Source organism: Semicossyphus pulcher, unplaced genomic scaffold (assembly GCF_022749685.1).
Source record: "Semicossyphus pulcher isolate SPU_LCO1_2020_fin unplaced genomic scaffold, fSemPul1.0.p SCAF_18, whole genome shotgun sequence".
NCBI classification, from domain to species: Eukaryota; Metazoa; Chordata; class Actinopteri; order Labriformes; family Labridae; genus Semicossyphus; species Semicossyphus pulcher.
Window position 1 is genome coordinate 10,338,166 of NW_027211691.1, and position 18,932 is coordinate 10,357,097.

The following is an 18,932-nucleotide window of genomic DNA, read 5'->3' on the forward strand; positions in this document are numbered from 1 at the left end:
GAACATTCATAGAAATGTAGTGGAGTCAAAAGTACGACATTTGTCTTTCAAATGTAGTTGAGTAAAAGTTATAAGTTTCCCCCAAAAATAATTCTCAAAAATGTACTTAAGTACAGTACTCAAGTAAATTTACTTAGTTACCCTGCACTTCTTTGTATATGTGATTGGGAGGACCTTCAAACTCTGTGCCCTTCTTTCCTTGATTCCTTCTTCTCTGGCATATTCTATATCCACCTTTTGCCCCGCCCCCTTTTGGATGATTTCCCTGTAGGAGAGCTGTGTTGTTTATTTTGACTAATATATTATCCTAATCCATCCCTTAATAATCATAATTAATATTTTTATTTTCCTCATGTCTACCCAACCTGTCAATATTTCAATGAGCGGACATTGAAAAGTTGTTGTTTTAGGAGCCATTGCTGCTAGCCTAAAGTTATGGCAAACTAAGCTAATATACGGTGTTTTGTATGTGTAGGAGCTGGAGCGGAAGTAGTATTAACATGGAGGTTCTGTTTGACCATTTCTTTAATCAGGTCACTTTCCTGTTGGGAGAGGAGCTCGAGCGGGCAGTCGTATTAACATTCTTTACTTTCTGTTTTAATGTGTGTGTGTTCCAGAATAAAACGGTTGTCAATGGTCAAGACATTCCAATAGGCGATAATGGCGTCGTTACTCTTTAACTAACGCAACGCAGAAGCCGACAGGTTACAACAAGAATTGAGTCCATATGTAGCTAAAAGCGTGATTCACGATGGCGAATATGCACTGTTCAAAAGGTGACTGTTTTTCTAAGGGGGCTGTTCACCTCTGACCTTCCTGTAAGAGTCAAATGGAGAACCATATTGCACTGAGGTGAAGATGTCAAATAGGTCCCACTGTCCAAATCTCAGTCATCCCACTTGTAGCTCCAGCGGTTAGTGGTTTACCATCCTCTCCTCCTCCTCCCACTACTACTCCACCTGCAGGACAGCTGTGCGCCGCTGCCACGTCTCTCCTTGCTGCTGCTGCTGCTGCTGGAGTGGACGCACAAAGTGGGGGCGCACTCCTCAGCCATCAAAACCCAGGCTCGTGCGATACGCAGCTGTGACTGAGAGCAGCATCGCACTGAACCACTCCGCCTGGCTCCTGCATGCTGTAGTTAAAGGACATTATTGTTTTGGTTTTTTTCCACCGCCGTTGCTTTTTGGCACCCGTGTCTCCCCCCCCCGCGCTCAAGAGCGGAGGCGCATTGTCTGTGGCGCAGCGCGACAGTGCGGTGTCCGATTACAACCCCGTGCGCCGAGGAGCCACCGGCACAGAGCGCTTCTCTGAGGGGGCAGAAATAGCTCACTGTGCTCCGGAGGGACGAGAGAGAGCGCTGAGGAATCTGTGCAGACAGAGAGAGAGAAGGAGTTTAACCTGCCGAGGACGATTTCTGACACAGCAGAACTGAGGATTTATCTTCAGCTCATCTTAATTTCTTGTTTCAGCCTGACACTCTTCTCACCGGGACAAGACACGCAGCTCCGCTCTCTGCTAGATGAACGGGAGTTGGGCACCTCACTTGGTAAGTGAAGCGTTTTCTATGACAGATCGTGCACCGGCTTTTGTTATTTAGGTATAACACAGGCTTTTGCAGCCAGTCCGTTTTCAGAACCAAGGTTATGTTTTTCTTCTGGAAATATACCCATCATTTCTACTGCTTGTTTTGAACATTATATTGCAGTCAAATTCCAATTTAAAATATGTTGAAATATGTTGCAGAACTGGAATATGGCAGCGTCTTACACGAGTTATCCAAAAAAAAAATCCAGGACCACGTAACGTAAATAATCAGTTTTAGAAGTTTTGTGTTTTGCTTTGCGGTGTCTGACCACTTGGTGGTGCTGGCAGAGTGCAACCACCACCAGATACCTGAGAGCTCTCATTGTAATCTCATTCTATTGTACCGATTAGGATTAATATTTCAACACATATGACAGTTAAGTTAAGTCATAGGCAGACGATTCAGGTGCAAGTATTCTTATTATTATTTTGGGTGAAGCATGAAAAATATGTAGTTTTAGAAAAAGAACATAGCTGCACAGAAGTCCTGAAAATCAGTGCCTTTGGGAAATGTGCACACTCAGTAATTTCCTGGTTAATTGCGTTCAGTGTAGTAGTTTAATAACAGCAGTGCTTCTTCAGTGGCTGTAGAGTGCTTGTCTCTGCTTTTACATTTGCTGCTATGCTTAGGTAAGTCTAAAAATGTTCATCCTGGTTGCCTTTAATGAAATAACGTCAGAATGTGTGACCTTTATGAGACATGCTGATTGTGTACAGTCTCAAACTTTTATATGACATTTAATGAGAGTTTCTAGAGGTGCACGGTTTCTTTTATTCTGCACATCCCTTTGTTGAGGTTCTCTGACCTTCCAGCCATACTCTTTAAAACTTCAGTTTTTCCACACAATGGTGCTGCCGAGAAAGTGCTGAGTCCTTGAAGTTCTCCGAGTATGCTTTTGTATTATTGAACAGAAAAGTTATTGTACGAGTGGAGAAAGAGCCATTTGAACTTTTCTAAACAAATTTCAGATTCCACGAAGCCTTCATCTCTTCGAAAAGCAGTCCAAAGACGGTGTCTACTATTTGTTAAAGAGGAGCTCACGTTAAAGATGTGAAAAAAACGTGATTGATGCTGTGCAGGAGATAAAATATGTGCTTGAGAGGAGCACTCCTCAGTGAGCCCACAGCTCTGTCCTTGGCTCTATCCGGCCCTGCAGCAGGTTCGGATGAATGTTCATCTCCCAACACTGATTGTGCTGATTAGTCTACAATTAACCGGATATAATTGCTAACTAAGTCGCTTATTCACCAATGTTTCCTCAAGCCTAACAAGGATAACATGCTAATTCGTCTCTCAGCTGTTGGGTCCAGAGTTTAAAGCACCGAGCAGATCGTCTCTTTTTGTTTTCATTTGTATTCACACGGGTTCTTCTGTGGTTGTTTTGGTCGTGCAAGCTTTCGGGACTTGAAAGCAGCAGTTCTGATAAACACAGTCAGCCTCTGATCTTATGGCCTCAGACCCATGAGGATACCGCGGCTCATCCGTCCTGTCACACTGTGCTTACCAATATTAATAAAAAAAAAACGGACCCAAATCCAGATGGTAGAAAATACTTTGGAATCACAACATCCAGGCATTTATTAGATGCCGAATGCTGGAAATCCCTGCAGGAAAGGAGAGGAATAAGATATGAAAAAGATAGAGAGACAGCGAGGGAGAGGGATGATGTGAAAGTGCTGAATCAAGGAATCATGTCACATGATGCCTTTTGGCTAAAGTTGCCAGTTTAGATTGGAGCTGAAGTGCTCGAAAAACCCAACAGAGAGGCAAACACAACAAAAGGGTTGCAAGCATTGGGTGATTTATCAATTTGGACTGAAAATTGGCAAAACAATTTGATTAATGGTATTTATAAAGCTAAGATATTTTCTGGTAGCAGCTTGTCTGTTGTCTTTGGGTTTCAGGCTGCGGTCGCATGAAACAAGAACTAAATATTCCAATGGGGTTAGAGGTTTCTGAGACCCTAAATTGAATGTTAATGGGGAAAATTGTTGGCGGATCAAATGATGAAGAAATAATAGCGTTAACATTTACTCTCCAGTCCTGTGGAGTCGTAACAGAGCTGATGTGCACCAGATACAGCTGTGGTATAAAAACCAGCCACACATTCCAGCTCTTAACAAAGAGCAGCATATGATTAGCATGATTGATATTTGCACCGTTTTGGGAATTTGCCTGCGCGCTGACACGGAACGCCGGCGCAAACACGGCAATTAGTCCCAGCCAGGAGAATTCCATGATGAAAATGACCCCGACGGCCTCGGCGGGCTGTGTGGTCTCCATGGAAACCCTTTGAATGACAGGGCCATTGTCGTCGACCTTTGTGATCCGGCAGCCCCCCCTCTTGGGTCGAGCGCCCTGTTGGGAGTGAAAGTGAAAGGCATTATCATGCACGTGTAAACCAAACAGCCATTACCCTCTGGCCTCTTTGGTTACTTATTTATCTGACAGCGGCACGATGGAGCTTTGAGATGGTTTGTTTGGTACACACTGACACACAAAAGATCCAGGGTTTTATTGGCTGTGAATCCCTGACTTTACAAACTCTCATCTGTGGGTGATTTATTGCTCTTATGCAAGTAAACTTAGAGACGCTAACAGTAGTTGAAGTGGTTTGCTGTTCTTCCCCGCTGTGCTTTGTCCTCTCACCACCGCAGGCTATTTTTACATCACAACCACTTTTGCCATTATCTCATCCCGCCCTTGTTCTTCCTGCTTCTGCTGATTGCAAAAGTGTAGCTCCAGAGAATCATCCCACATGTGAGGAGACACTGACTCAAAATATTTATACTCCTTTTTTTTTTTTTGCCAGAGCTTATTTATTTGTCCTCACAGCACATCCAGATACTTCTCTGACCTGTTCCTGCATAACAAACTAAGTTGCCATGGCGTGAGTAAACATTTTTCCTCCCATCATTCTCGGTTTATGAGATGGTCAGTGTTGCTATGGTTGCTGGAAGGTTGGCTGCAGGGGGATTTGAGCGCCCCGTCAGCCACAAAGGAAATGAAAACATTGGCAGAATGAAAGTTTATCATCCGCACAGCTTCTCTTAAAAGGCCAAAGTGTCACAACGGTTGGCATAGAGATCGTGAGGGAGCTATCAAGTGGTACACAAAATCCCACCTCACAGCATCTGTTGTTTATCCTCGCTAAAGGATGCACGGTAATACATCGCTGCCATGCAGATAGAGCGGCCAAGGTCATATCTGAGAAGAATTGACATGGTGGCATAATTTCATAACGCACACTGTGACTTTATTTTCAGGCTGGAATATTATTCTGAAAAGCCACACAGCTGGAGTCAAAGTGAAGAAACAGACTCAAAGAACTACAGCACAATCAGTGGAGAGAAAAACAGGCACGGTGCGTTAACAGAGACGTTCAGACATACAGAAAAAACACTTATATGATTAACGCAATCACAATTTTGGCCTGTGTCGAAAGTCAAAGTAATTTTCTCCACTCAGCGAAAACAGTTGATGATGTTGATAACGACTTTATAAACCAGTATTTATCTTAAGGCAAAAGTCTTAAGGCAAAGGTTTGCGTCGCTTCTACTGAGACCTTAAGGGACATTTCCAAGTTACAAAACGGTGAAGAGCCAATACGTCATAGTCCAAACTAATGGGGGTAAAAATAAGAATGAATCAGAAGATTTCCGCTGGAAGAGAGCTGAAAATTAAGTGATAAAAAGTGGATGCGCTGCTCGTGCAGAAACACAAACACAGCAGTTTTCTAATGGGACAGACTCTTGTAAAGCAGGAAGTGAGCGGCGTGATAATTTCACTCTGCATGCTAAACAGCAGAAACGGCACAGGGGCAGGTGTACGGAGTAACTTACAGTGCAGTCCTCAAAGCGCTATTATTTCTGCTGCTTGGATCCAAGAGCGAATGTCTGTGGTCTGAGTAACAACATCCAGCCTCATGTCCACGCGTCAAAGGGAATTAGCGCCGCTAATGCATCCTTCACTCTCCGGCACGGCTGCACTACATTAGCTGTGTCCCTCTCAACCTCAAACCCCCGCTCAAATAGCAAAGAGGTCTTTTTTAACCACGATGCCGTTACAGGAGGAAGAGGGAGACTCTATTTGGGTCACGATTAAATAATCCCCAAAGCCTCTTTTTCACTGGGGATCAAGCCGAGAGGATGTTTGAAAGGTTAAAGAGAGACTGATCCAAACTTCGGTGACAACAGGAGAGGCGATTATTGTGAACTCGTTTAAGTTTGTTGTATTGCTAGAGAGAGAAGTGGAGGGAGGGGAGGAGGAAGAAGACGGGGAGTGGAGGAGGAAGAAGACGGGGAGTGGGGGAGAAAGAAGAGGTGTAATGAGTCGGGGAAAAGGAGAAATCGAGGAAGAGTCGTTTTCTGGTCTTTGTTTATTGACTGATTAAGCGCCATAGGGCCTTTCGAAGGGTGAAATGAGTCATGAGTTGTCACCAAACACACACTCTTTTTTTCCCCCACTCTCTGGGCTGTCACCCAGCTGTATTTCTCTGGAAGATGAATGACTTTGAAGCATGAATGAGAGGATCATTTGATAGCGGCGCACCGCTCGTATATTTCTCTTTTACTGGAGTTTCCTTTTCCTCTCTCAGGCTGCGGCTTGTACCTCGGAGGTGAGAGCAGAACTGGACTGCCTCCTGCGAGACTTTGAAACTATGTATAGTTAGTGCTAAATTAGCAGCGCGCACCTATAACTAAAGCAGGTGCTTGTGCGTGCTGGCTGCGTGTGTTTACCATATGTTTTTCATATCAGCAGGAGGTAACGCAGCTGAAGTCTTTCGTGGGTTTGATTTTTGTAACCCCCATGGGAAGTGCGTCCGTCTTATCTTAATAGAACATATCATTAGACGGATAAGGAGCTGTTTTGATGTGATGTGTTTAGAACTATCTGATCTTCATCTATCGCAGCGGCGCAAACAGCCAGAGAAGCTTTAATTTGATCACTGAAAGGATATAAATACAGAAGAGCCTTTAATCTTCTGCAAATGAAAACATTTATCTCTACTTTGAAATCATTACGAGGGGCTAATCAGAGCAATATCCTCGAAAAAAGAAAATATTCGAGTTGCAAAGAGGGATGCTATCCTCAGCAGATGAGAAGGAATTTACAGAGCGCGCTATATTCTTTTTAATCCGACCTTATATGAAAGTTTGCGATAACATCGGAAAAGATAAAGCGTCCCTCTGCTTGTGGCTCGGCCACGCAGGGAAAAACGCGAGCGGAGGAGAGATACAGCGGGAGATTAGAAGAGAGATATAAAGAGAGAGAGGGAGATTGGACGGCGCAGATAGAGTTGAAAAGATAAGAACTTAAGTTAAGCAGACAAAGGAGGGAGGCGTCTGCTTTGTGAGTGGAAAAAGAAAGGGCAAAAGAAAAAGGAGTTATGGAGAGATAGAAGGGGTGATACAAGGATTGACAACCAGACAGGCAGGCGGGCGGGCGGGTTGGGCTGCAGGGAAATTGTTAAATATACAGACTACAGTACAAGGAGGAGTTCCTCTCAAGAGGCGGCGGTCTAGTCGGTCCCGGGAAGCATCAGTCTGCTGGATTCATCTGTCAGCGCGAGACGTCCTGAGAGAAGGACGGACAGAGAGACACACGACAACAGAGAGAGAACAACCAGGCACTGCAGGCAGAAAGAGAAGGGAAGGGGAGATGAAGGGAAGACAGGAGAGGAGAGAGAAGTGACAGAAAACAAGATGAAGAGAGAGAAAATGAAGAGAAGGCGTTCTCTCCGCTGGGCATGAAGGGGACACGTCTCCCTCACTTTTCACAATCCTTAAAATCCTCTCATTTTTCGTTTGCAGTTTCTCTGTTTGCTCACTAAAGCCTGTTTCCAAACAGAGTGGTCTTACTCTCAGCAAACTCCAATTCAAATGTTTTTGCCCACAAAGTCACTTGAGTCACTCTCAATTATCACCTTGCATGCACTGCAGGCACTTTGTTTCCCTGGGTTTCACCTGTCAGGCTCCACACAGAGGTGGAAAGTACATTTCTGTTTGAGAAAAGTTGTACGGTCCTGCTTTTTTTTCTTTACAGCTCATTATCAGTAAAGTTTCAGGTATAAAAAAGGTGAGCTTTGAATATGCAATGCTATATGAAGGACTAAAACAGTGCTTGCCAATCTCTTTACCTTGTGACTACTTAAAAAGAAGCAGCGTCTCGTCGAGGCTCCCTGTCATGTTTAAACGTCTAGCTGTTCCATCAAAGACACATTTCCCCTCAAAGCGATGCTTTCATTTAAATAATTGATCCAGGCACAAAGACGTAGTGCAAATATTTCTCAAAAACAGCAGAGATTAGTAAGAAGGACAAAAATTATATCCATTTTATTCAGCAGAAAACATGTTTTTTTCTTATTTCCTGCCCCATTAAAACCTCTGCAGATTTATTATTTGAAGCTCGACTTCTAGTTCAGAACAAAATGTTATCCAAGTTTTAATTCTCAATTAAAGTGGCAGTGAGCAACGTGAACGTTCCATTGGAAAAAACCCTCCTGTATCACTCCGCTAAGCCCCTCCCACCAAATAACATACCAAACATGTGCGTGCATTTTGCACGCACATGTGTGTGCCACGCAGCCGTTGTGCGGTGCGTCTCTCTGCACCACCAAGGCAAAGAGAGAGAGAGAGTACACTTTATTACTGGCAAGATGTTCAAATACTTCTAAAGTTATCATCATAGTTATGTTTCTTGGTGTGGACCGCCTTTTTACCTCTTGGTGTTGGAGCTTAGTGCTACCGTTAGCTGTTACCGTAAAAGCTACCGCTACCCGACAAGAAGGAACAGGGCAACCTCTGCTTTGCTCTTCAGCCCCTTACACTCCCACTCGTCTGATCCCTCTTTTTATTTTCTCCTTGTAGCTTTTTTCTCCTCCATGCTCTTCCTTCTTTTTGTTTCTTTAGCGGTATATGTCGTTGTCGGCAAAGGAGGGTACAGGAAATTTACACTATGACACAAGTCACATGGAAGCTGGATGGCGCTTGTTTGTTCAGAGTTGCTGTGATTGGCTAGTTACGTGGAAAGCTAAACCCAATTGGTTGTTTGATTCAGGCCATGTCCACATGTACATGGGTATTTGCCTAAAAAGAGTTTTTCCCTCCTTCGTTTCCAAAAAAAACGCGTTCACATATGCACGGTTATAAAAAAAATCCCAGTCTAAACAAAAATGCAAAAACACAACAGAAACGCCGTCATGAGAATGCCACACCAACAGGCAGCGATATAACCCGGTCATGCAAAGAAGAAAAAGAAAATTGCTGCCAATCAAAAGTCTGTAAAAGTCTATTGCCGGAAGACTACCCGTCGGGCGCATAAAGGAAGGGGGACGATATATCAATATAGTGGACAAGTAACCGCACACATATGTGTAAACATGTAAAACGTCCTGTTAGCAAGGTTAGAAGCATCACTGTTTTTGTCACGTCCGTCATTTTGCGAGGAATGACGCCTCATTTGTGACGCCAAAGGAGATAATGGCGCACAGCCTGACGCCAAAAAAACGCTGTTTACCCTGCCAACACGTCTCCGTGGAAACTGAGTTGCTAAAAGTCTTCACCCTGGCTAGAGCTTTACTAAAGATACATTTTCAGTGACCTAAAGTTTTTTTGAGTAAATGAACGGCCAAACGCAGAGAAAAGGCTACGTTTTGAAAAATACCTGTGTACGTGTGGACACGGCTGCAGACTGGATGCAAAGGGGCGGGTGCTCTCAGTTGCAGATCAGCAATCAACATCATTTCAATGTAATATTGGTAGTGAAAATCAATCATCAATCAAATCAAATTGGTTATTTTAAGCAAATTCTTATAAAAAAAAGTTGCCTACTGTAGCTTTAAAATCCCCCTTAAAACATGCGCAAATTGGACATAAATAAAAATAGAGCTGCAAATACCATATTTTTATCAGAAAGTATGAAGTCTCTATCAAGGAAACTAAAAGTGTTCTCAGTCGGGTTGCTGCATTAATAATGCAGTAATTTACATATTTCACTGAAGGACCTCTTACTTCCCTGTGTGCTGAAACCGAACCAGCGCCCTTGAAACGAGAAGTGGGAAAAGAATGTAAGAAAACACAGTAGCGTGATCTTGACCGTAGAGCACTCCTTCACACCCCACTAACTACTGTATTGTTTTCTAAATCCGTGCCTGCAAACGCTGCACACTCTCCACACACTCCAGACATGAGACTCTCATGAGTCATGCCCTTTACCAGTCTGAATGTGTAGTCCGACCCGGCGCAGACACAAAGCTGCCTCAGTTGTGAAGGTGAAACCACGGTGCAGAGGATGTGTGGTCTGATCTAAACCACCAGCAGTGAATAACAAACCACTTATTATTCCTGCTGAATAACATCTCATTCTTCCTTGAATAAACCATCAGTAAGAAAGAGCCCTCAGTTTGCCAGTGGTGAACACACTACTTTGTTGATTGCACACTTACAGAACTCTAAGCTCACTTGACTTTGATTTTTTTTAAAGCTCTTTGCACGAGAGGAAGTCGACATTTGGAGTTTAATTCTGGTGGGAGTTTGGTTACGAGGGGTATTTTGTCATGGAACATTAAGTCTATTAAGAGTCTAGCCAGGTTCTGGGCTGTGGTGATAAGGGTATCAGTTACTGTAAGAGACAATGGAGTAATTCAAGAGGTATTGCCTGGAGTGTCCTTATTTTCATAGACAGTGTTGGTTAGCTAATACAGTGGTCTGATTATGCTGCTCATGAAACAAGAGAGTGTTTCTATTCTCCTGCCCCGGCTCCATTGTGTTACTGGATTCCCCCGAGAGGTGAGCTGCGTTCAAGAGTTGTGCTGACTCGCTGCCTGTGCTTCGCCTGCCCTGTTGGGTTTGAAGTGAGTTGTTTAAAGATTCCACGGGATGAGATGTGTATTTTGTCCCCTTCTTCTTTCTAGGATTGAAAGAGGAAGCTGGAATTAGAAATAAATAACACATTTTCACCCACTTAAAATATGACCATCAAGGTACCCCTCTGAACAGGAATTTCAAAATAAAGCAATCAGTTAAAGTAATATTCTTGAAGATTTTCAAATAAATAAATGTTAAGTTAGTATCGATCGCCGAATGAGGTAACACTACGGTGATTGAGCCTATGGCCCACTGATGAAAGCCTTTGCATTTGCAGCATTACAGACTGGGTGTCTGGTGCAACTTTAGCGGAGAAAAGCAGCGTCCAGTTAGTGGTTGGTCTGCCAGAGAGGGTAGGCGGAGCTAAGTGGCTCCTTTTTCGGTCTCAAACAGTAATCTACTATGGCTGAACAAACAAAGAAAAGATCGATGACTTCAGATACAACTTCAAAAATAAGTGAAAATCCAAAGAAAAAGAAACAAACTCGACGCTCAGATGAAGGCAAACAGTCTGAAAAGGAAAGCGACCATCAGCGAGGAAAATCAAGAGTTACAACGGGAGCCAACCGTGGACGTCATACACGAGACACTGTCTGGATATCTGCGAAGTGTGCTCCCGCAATTACTGTTTATCGCCATAGGTGCCGCCAAAGAGAACGAAACTGAGATCTTCGAGGCGTGCAACCAAATCTACTTAGTTAGGTTTAGGGAAAGACCATGACTTGCCTTAAAATAAGTACTGTACGCCAAGTATGTTCGCTTTATTATGTATCATTATTTTATTTTTTATATAAATTATCGTAGAATCGCTGTATCGTGATATTATCATTAGCGTGGGCTGCGTATTGTATTGTGAGTTACCCTGCGATTCCCACCTCTAAGCTTTAACGTATCTAGTTTTAACTTCACGTTATTTTCCATTTATTTCTCATGTGGATTGAACCTCAGCCTCCTGGGTGAAAGTCATATGTCCCAAGAGAAGATTTGCTCTCTGCAGGCTACATCAACTGCAACAATGCTATATCAAACCACTAAGAAGCAGGACTGGCTCCAGTAAATATGCGAAAGGGGAAACTGCAGCGTCATTACTGAAGTGTCGGGCCACTGACCAAGCTGCCATATTTGATGACCTGGATTTAACAGCAGCTGAAATAGACACCTAAACACATCCCTGTGTCCACACACTTTAAGGAGGCTTAGTTGAGCTTTAATCCCTGCGCAGTCGCATAATGAAGACTGAGATTGGACACAGTCAGACAGACAAAAAGAAAGATGATATCAACAAATAAATCCCCGAGAATAAGCGCACCAGAACGGGTCAGGGCAGGAACAGAAATATCCCAGTGTACAAATCTGAAGAATATTATTAGTTCTGCTGTTAGTTTCACATGCGGCTCAGCTCTCAGGTGCATGTGTCGGGCATGCTCGAGGTCAGCAGGGCGACTGAAAGTGACTGGAAGGAAAGGCTCTGGTTTCACTTTCTCAGAGACCCCACTGGTTGACCTCAGCTTGACCAGAGCCGACCCCGGCACTGACCTCGACCTCACGGCTGCCTTCCAAAGCCCGTGTAAAGACGATGCACAGCTGCTCAAAAACACACACTTTAACACCGCTTAATTGCCTGTTTTCCTGTAATGAGGATAAACGGAGATAAGCTCCATCTAATCATTATAAATGAAGGATGAAATGGAGTTTGTTGCAGGAAACCTTCACAGTTGTTTTTGACTCAAGCTGTTGCAGAACTCTTAGGCCTCCTACGGTACTCCTACGCAGAGGATACATTTCCTCAGGACTCGCCCTGGCAAAACACTTTGTTGCAGCGCTCTTGTTGTCATTAAAAATAGACCTCTGCCCTTCTGAAGCGATGGCCCCCGTAGCATCCTGATCCATTTTATGCTCCATGTTGTTCCCTTAAGGCTTTCTGGTTAGAAAAGTGCTCCCTTCTCTGCAGCAGTTAAGGGCAAAGGGGGATTCTTTCCTGCAGGGTGGACGTCTTTTTATTGACTTTAGAAAAGCTCACAAAAAGGAGTTATATCACACAATGAGAAGAGGAAACTGTTGCTAGAGACCGTCAGGCGGTTGATACTCAGGAGGTAATTGTGCAAGGAAATATAGTAGAATTTTCTCTGCTGTTTAATGTCTCCGCTGCTGTCTGAGAACTACAAATTTGTAGCTGGGGATCTGCAAACAATTCGAATTATTCTAAGAGAAAAGAATGTTTTCCGACTACCCCTGATCCCCATTAAAGCTCCCTACTACCTTTTACTTTGTAAGAAAATCTACCTTTAATGTTTTACTTTGTTCCTTCAGAAATGGAAATAATCTCCTCGCCCGTCCCCCCCCCTCCCGATGCGTGAAGGTCAGAGTGCAGGGTCAGACGGCTCTGGGAGGCATGCAGTAACTTACTGAAGGACACAAACAGCCCTCGTGTTCTGCTTTATGGCCGACGTTGTGTTTTAATAAGCGTGAAACAACAGCACTTTCTGCTTCCTGGAACCAATTCAGCCCCAAAAACAGCCACAGGCGGTGGCAGGTCTCTGTGCACACAAAGGGAAACACTGTAACATGTCACTGTCATCGGTAGAGCTCCGCGGCCTCTCCGCCTCCCCCTCTCTCTCACTCCTTTGGGTACCATATATCATAATTAACACTTTCCAAATAGTTTTTTAGATGACTGCTAATGCAGGTGTGATTTCTCACACTCTTAGATATTCCGGGTTCATCAGTTTTAGCTAAAGCAATTACAGTAATTGTCAGGTTTCAGTCACTTTATTTCATCATTCATTCTCAGCCTTTAGTGCTTCTCCTGCTGTGTTAATCATTGACATTCAGAGTCAAACTTGCTGCTTTTCACTGCCTGCAAACAGCAATTGTACGTGCTGGCATAATAATTAAAAATATCTAAAGCAGCAAAGATTTCTAACACAAATCGTCTGCGTCCATGTTTAGCCGCAGAGAACGATTACCGTGGAGTTAAAGGATGTTAATTGCAGTGTACAGTCACATGATTTACTGGAAGGAGAACACACCTAAAGAAACAATTACACCAATCACTGTTGTTTCTGCCTCCGTGGCTGGACTATAATTTAGCCGCACGTCTGACTTTGCGTCAGGTCCCACACATTGTGTCAATCAGAATTACCCGTTTCCCTCCCTTATTCTCTCCTTCTCTTCCACATTCACACAAATCCACCTCCGTATAAACTCCACTGTGTGCAGAAGAATGCAACCTGACAGGTTGATTTATGCAGATCATCCAGCTGTGCGATTCCCCTCAAGAACAGAACGTTATTGTTCGTATTTGATACATATTTCTGCAGTGGAAGCAACATGACAGAAAGGGTAGAAAAAGATGGACAATGTAAAAGTATTTTTTGCAAGTTGGGAGGTGAAGAAGTAACAGAGATGGAGTTGAGAGCACCTGGAGGCCACATGTGTATAACCCTGCCAGCCCCCAAGCAGGAAAACTCCACCGTCATCATTATAGCAAAAAAAAGGGTGGAGGGGATCATTAAGTCATTATTTATGTGCTTTCTGCTGTTTTATCACCTCCAGACACAGTCTCCCAACGCAGACACCCACACTCGCAGCCCCCTGAAGAATAACATAATTGTATGAGGCAGCCAGGGGGTCCGGTCTAATAGAAAAAGTGCAGACATTAACAGTCTGGGCCAGCTGTGGAGACGACGATCCCACCTTTTTTTTTTTTTTAATCCTTGTTAGGCTCGTTTACACCTCGTGTTGTTTATGTTTATTTACACGCTGCTCCCGCAATGAACCTCCACATCCAGATTTTCTTCGCTTTGAGGGATGAGGAAGTTTTTACAGGCAATTTCCCCCTTTACAAAAGCGGTAGTTTGCAAAAGACGCATGGCAAACAGAGCTCTTTAAGCTCCCTCTCACCTTATTTTTGCTCCTTACAGGGCAACATTTGTAGCCTGTAAAAGCAGCCAGGTTGTTGGAGGTATTTTCTGGTGTAAACTAGATTATTTCTACTTCTTTTATAGCAAATCTGACGTTGGGAAACCTGATCCAAATCACATAAAAATTTGAGTCATTAAAGCCGCTTTCCTACAGGTCAAAAAACCTGCTAACACCTGGGTTTTTTGCTTAGGTCTGAATGCCGATTGTAGCCTTTCCCACTGAGTTTAATGACTCTGCAGTAGACCCGGGTAATCGTCTCAGCTCCAATCGGCAGTGATGGGAACACAAAACTCGTGTCGACACGCTAATCTCCGCCCCCTTTCTGCCGCGATGCCAGCAGAAAAGAGACTGACAGGAGTATACTTCACTGGCAATGGGAAAAGAGACAATCAGCATGTTGAAGTGGGTCTTCCCGGGTCTGAAAAATCTGCGCCAACGCGCATTTCGGTGGGAAACAGGTATAAGTGATGTTTACAGCATGACTTCATAGTAAGTGCAGAAAAAGAACCAGATAGGCTACGTGTTGTTTGAAAGAATTGAGGTACATTTCAAAATAAGAGCCTAGAGGAGCATTTGAAGTTAATGGTTGTTTGTGTATTTTTTTAACAGGTTCTTTTCAGTCAACCTTTCCTTGTCAGGAGTGTTTGAATCTATTTCCCTCATTTTGTCACCAAATCCAACCACAATGGATTATATAAACGCAGCTGACATAAATCGACACCAAAGAGACCCTGGTGTTCTCGTGAAAGCTGGCACACACGGTGTCAAGGAGGGCTAAAGAAATAGAAGACATGGTGAATTGGAGTCGAATTGGATGTTAAAAGGACCTGCACTGTGTTGCACCTGGAGCCGTGTCTCCTGTGAAAGGCCATGCGGAGTCAGCTCTCCAGGCGCCGCGGTCCCACAGACTCCGTCCCCCCCCCCTCCGTGTTTCCTTTTCCTTTCACTTTAAAAGGGGGCGACTGCTGCTTTTCCAGCTGCGTCTGACCACCTCACCCCGAGTCTGTTCCCCTGTTGTTTTCACGTCCTGATTCAATTACCTCTGTGGGACCGGCGCTCCTGACACATGACATACACACCCAGCGCTGGAGAGAAGTGAGGAGTTGCATTTTTACGGCATGTGGTGTTACTTATGGAGATCCCAGGAACTCATCATAGCGAGGCTGCACTTTCCAGCCTTCCTTTCCTTATCTGAAGTGCCTCCAAACTCCAAAGTCCTTTACTTTCTCTCCATCTAAACCCATCTCCTTTAATCCTCTCCCCTTCTCCTCACTCAGCGCCCCTTTTGTTCCTTCCTAACCCTTCCTCCTCTTTCTTTCAACCTCCTCCATCCACCCTTAATTTCATCTCATCCAACCTCTACTCCTCATCTGCTCCTGCATCTCCTTCATCCTTTGTTCCTCTATTCCTCTCATTATTACCCTCCTCTCTCCGGTAATCTACCACAAGTGACCCTAAACGACTTTCTCGCCTCCTCACCCTCTCCAGTCTTGCGTCTCCTCCACTTTACACGTTGTGAAGAGCAGGTCAGCGTGAGTCTGAAAGCCATTTCTACGCTGTGTTTGGAGTCTTTGCAGGCAGCCGAGCAGATCGGTGCCTCCGGGAATTCACCGGCGGACACCGAGATACATTCACTCACATGTTCATATTCACGGGCATGCGTGTATACAATAATATGCACTGCAAGTATAATGCAGGTGTCCAGACGAGCTCGCTGGAGCATAAAGTGGAGCAAAGGTATCAGGCATGGTCACGCACGTACACACTTAAATTTGCTCTGACTTTGAACCTGAGCAATAGAATCATGAGAAAATGCACCTGACACTTTTGAAGCCACCACTAGACTTAAATAAGAAAATCTCCAGACTTCCATCGGCTTGTCTGCGAATATTTTAATGCAAAATGGTATAAAAAATATGGGGGGTAAACAAAGAAGCAGATCTGTGTTACAAGCTTGTAGCTGCTGCTAATCTGCAACTTATGTTAACGTGAAAGAGGGATTCAACAAGCTATAAATTAGGCACACAAGATACTAAAGAGCCTGATTATAATGACTAGCTGGGAGGTTGTTGCCATACACTCAGATGAGCTTGATCTAATTTGTCGTTTTCTTCAACATTAACATAACAGAGATAACAAAACAGAAGTAATGTAGTCAAATCAAAATATCTGCAAGTCACGCAAGGCGATCTGTTGATTCAACATCCTGTGTGGAAGTTTTCTCTTTCACAGTTTAAGACTTCAGCTAACAGCAAGTGATCTTTTAACAAAGCATAGATTTGAATAAATTCCTTTGTTTTGTTGCCCATCTTGTCACTTTATTCATGTTTATAAATGACATCTTTTTCACATTTGTTTACCAAAAGGTATTGATTTGTTTGTGCTGTCACTGGTTGGTAAATGGTTTCTGTTTTCTTTTACATTTTGTCAAATCGTCACTACAATTGATTGAATGCATCCAAGTGGACACATGTATTGCGCACGCATTTTGGCTACCCACAATTAAATAAACATGATTGATGACGATATCCGCTAACCATATGCTTATTAACATTTGCACTCTTAGATGCCATTTGAACCATTTGTATTGTAAAACTTATCAAATACTTCAGACCTGTTTCAAAGGGATAAACAGAAAAACATGTAAATTAGAGTCATGTTAATACCACTTATAGACTTTAAAACATTTTATTCAAAGTGCTTATGGACTTGAAAAGTATAAATGCTACTCCTCGAAAATGTTCAGCAGCAAGACAGTTGCATGAACAGTTCGTTGCGACCTGAGTTAGGTGAGTGATTCATGACAGATGGATGTGATGTGTCACAGCCATATCAGTTTCTATTGGTCCAGACGTGGGTGGGAGTAATGGACACAATATGCTTGTATCATTGGCGCAAACAGTCCTCATCTTCAGACACGCGGTTTTTAATGATAAAGCATAATTTTATAATTTATTATAAATTTATTATAACTATTTCGCAGACCCCACTCCCCCAGGGGGCGATAGAGAGGTTTTGGTTTTAAATTTGAGGGAGCTGGCACGTCATGTCATGAGCGCATACCTTGTTTGTAATTAGAGAGAAGAGTAAACCGATGGGGAGAAACAAAAGTCAAATGTGTGGAACAGAAGACGAAGAGCTGGTCCCCCAGAAACGGTTCGTCATCGCCTGTATTTCAGGTTTAGCGCAAGTGATGTTAGGTAGGAGAAATCATGAGTGTTCAAAGAGTGCATGAAACCTGTGTCTGCACTGCAAAGCAACACAACCAACTGGTTCAACCACCAGAAAAAACACTACAAAGTGCAGTATGATGAGTGTATGAGGGCCAAGAGGGGTAGCGTTGCGTCAAGTCAGACATCCATAACAGCGACGCTGTGCAGCGCGACACCCTGTTCACCCAACTCCCAAAGAGACACACTGAAATTACCAATAATGCACCAATGTAAAGATGCACCAAATTCAGGGAGATAACTTAATTTTATTTATTTATTTTGGCCTTTTATGCCTTTACTAGAGAGAGCATTGGATAGTGTCAGAAACAAGGAGGAGAGATTGGGGATGACACGCGCCAAATAGCCGAGGGTGGGAGTCAAACCTGGGGCCGCTGCATCGAGGACGTGCAGCCTCTGTATATGGGCCGCGTGATTTAACACCTGAGCTAAACCGGCGCCCCGAGAGATCGTAATTTTTAATCTTAGTTTGATGCAAACATTTTTACATGAGCCGAAATGTAGCACAAAATGGAACTAAAAACATTGCTCTGTTTATTTAAATGTGATAGTATAATTAAAAAATGTTCCTAAAATGAATGAATAATTGTCTATACAAGAAGCCTGGAGAAGAAGAAAAACACAACACTGAAGTACGTCAGAACTTACAGATCTCGATCCAAACATATTATGTAATGTAGTGATATGAAAGAGAAGAAGCAGCAAATCATCTCCCCCTCGCATCCCCGGCCCTCGCTCAGAAGTTTAATCTCAGAACATCAAATTGTTTCAGCTCTACAAAACGCTCACACACTCTTTCCTCGGGGATTTAGAAGAATTTGCAAGTGTATTGAAAAAAAACACACAAACAGCACATCCTAAGTCACATACCACGTTTACACTGTTAGGAAACACCAATAAATAGGACCCTGTAAGCGGCTTGTAACAGTGCTCTTAAAAGGGTAATAAAATATCACAAAAATAAACAAAAGGAGGCACAGATACAAACTCTTGCTCACAGAGGAACGCGCAAGTAAACATAAACTGATACAAGTGGGTCAGGTACGCTCACACTGACAAAGAGGCATTTCAGCAGTAATAGATACATCTGGGTCAGGTAGACAGCTGTGTACACACACACACACACACACACACACACACACACACACACACGCTTTTAAAGGTAGTGGAGAAACCATGCACACACAAACACGCATAACCAGGCAGGAACATCTGTTTTTGGCCTACAATCAGGCCCAGATGGACCCCAGGGCTGGTGCGTCAACACCGGTGGAGACCACACATTAAATAGTCCCTGCGTTCTTGCGACTGACTCCTGGGGATTAA

At 43.5% G+C, this 18,932-nt stretch overlaps 1 protein-coding gene across 2 annotated transcripts in view; it reads left to right on the forward strand.

The window, feature by feature from the left end:
- Positions 1-1,472: 1,472 nt before the first annotated feature.
- The window catches only part of sema5a (sema domain, seven thrombospondin repeats (type 1 and type 1-like), transmembrane domain (TM) and short cytoplasmic domain, (semaphorin) 5A), a 145,899-nt gene continuing 128,439 nt past the window's right edge, over positions 1,473-18,932 (forward strand). For both annotated transcript variants that reach the window (XR_011308562.1, XM_069667533.1), the window contains exon 1: positions 1,473-1,546. The gene's annotated coding sequence lies outside the window, so the exon portion shown is untranslated. The remainder of the gene's footprint in view (positions 1,547-18,932) is intronic.